Below are 1,920 nucleotides of genomic sequence, written 5' to 3' on the forward strand. Positions count from 1 at the left end.
ACAAATGCCATGGCAACGTCAGGAAGTTACCCTATATGGTCTAAAAGGGAAGACATGAATAATCCACCTTTTGTTTAGCATATAATCAAGAAATAACCATAAAATGAGCAACCAGCAGCCCTTGGGCCTGCTCTGTCTATGGAGTAGCCGTTCTTTATTCCTTGACTTTCTTAATAAACTTGTTTTCACTTTATGGACTCGCCCTGAATTCTTTCTTTCTTTTTTTTTTTTTTTTNCTACCAGGGTGCATTCTCAGACGGTTAAGGCATTCTAAGTCACAGGATGAGATAGGAGGTCGGCACAAAATACAGGTCATAAAGACCTTGCTGATAAAACAGGTTACAGTAAAGAAGCCGGCTAAAACCAAGATGGTGATGAGAGTGACCGCTGGTCATCCTGGCTGCTGCACTACCTCCAGCGCCATGACAGTTTACAAATGCCATGGCAACGTCAGGAAGTTACCCTATATGGTCTAAAAAGGGAAGACATGAATAATCCACCTTTTGTTTAGCATATAATCAAGAAATAACCATAAAAATGAGCAACCAGCAGCCCTTGGGCCTGCTCTGTCTATGGAGTAGCCGTTCTTTATTCCTTGACTTTCTTAATAAACTTGTTTTCACTTTATGGACTCGCCCTGAATTCTTTCTTTCTTTTTTTTTTTTTTTTTAGGCGGAGTCTTGCTCTGTTGCCCAGGCTGGAGTGCAGTGGCCGGATCTCAGCTCACTTCAAAGCTCCGCCTCCCGGGTTTACGCCATTCTCCTGCCTCAGCCTCCCCAGTAGCTGGGACTACAGGCGCCCGCCACCTCGCCCGGCTAGTTTTTTGTATTTTTTAATAGAGACGGGGTTTCACCATGTTGGCCAGGATGGTCTCGATCTCCTGACCTCGTGATCCACCCGTCTCGGCCTCCCAAAGTGCCTGAATTCTTTCTTAGGCAAGATCTGAGAACCCTCTCTGGAGGTCGAGTTCATGACCCCTTTCTGGTAACGTGAGGATTAAATGAGATAACCCCTGTAAAGTGGTAACCGCGCCAGGCAGATTGTAAGCACTCAATAAATATTGCTATCATTAGGACATAGAAGATCCTGACGCATTGCTATTGAAAGAATAAATGAGCAAATGAAAGAATAAAGCAGGTCGTAAAAATGCCCAGAACATGTATCAGCCTGGCTTTCAGTGTCTCTTCTGCCAGGCCTACTTGGTGCATTGCACAAATTCTCAGAGCCATTGTTCAGCCCCTGTGCGTGGAGGGATATGAGGACAGAGGAGGCGTGGTTTCCTGGGGGTGTCTGGTACCTGGCAGAGTCATCTAGAATGTTTTGTAAATGTGTACATGCCTGGGCCCTGTCCTTGGTGTGTTGGTCCCCAAGGTCTGGGCATGGCCCCAACACACACATTTCTATAAAGCCTTGGGTGGCATGTTTTCCTGGTCAGAGCTGGCTGTTTGACCGTGTAGCTAAGGCTCTTTCTACCTCTGAAGGCCTTCAACTCTGTGATTGCCTGTCTTAGTTCACTCCTGGTTTCTGCATATAATGGTGAAACATCTGAAACTACTCTTTGCAATCAAAGCCTTAGGAAGGAGTAACTAGATGGCATTGTATTTAATCATGAAGAAATTATATTTTCTTACAAAACTATTTTCTTAAATCATATATCTGGGTTCCCTATGTGTACATTACAGTGAAGGGATGTTTTAAAACTTTTGATTTACATGGATGATGATTCCACCCTGCCCCAAGGCTCATAGAGAACAGTTTGGTGATTTTCTTCCCAGTGGGGTGGTAACTGTCATTGAGAGACACAGTCCCATGGGTGGTGGGGGTCTGGCTGGGAGGATGTGCTTGGCTCAGGGTAAATTGCCTGTGACTGAACACCCCTTAGCCCACTCCATCAGGCTGCCCTGAGGCAGGAGGCTGGGG

The sequence above is a fragment of the Rhinopithecus bieti genome, unplaced genomic scaffold (genome assembly GCF_001698545.2).
Source record: "Rhinopithecus bieti isolate Rb0 unplaced genomic scaffold, ASM169854v2 scaffold_39998, whole genome shotgun sequence".
Lineage (NCBI taxonomy): Eukaryota > Metazoa > Chordata > Mammalia > Primates > Cercopithecidae > Rhinopithecus > Rhinopithecus bieti.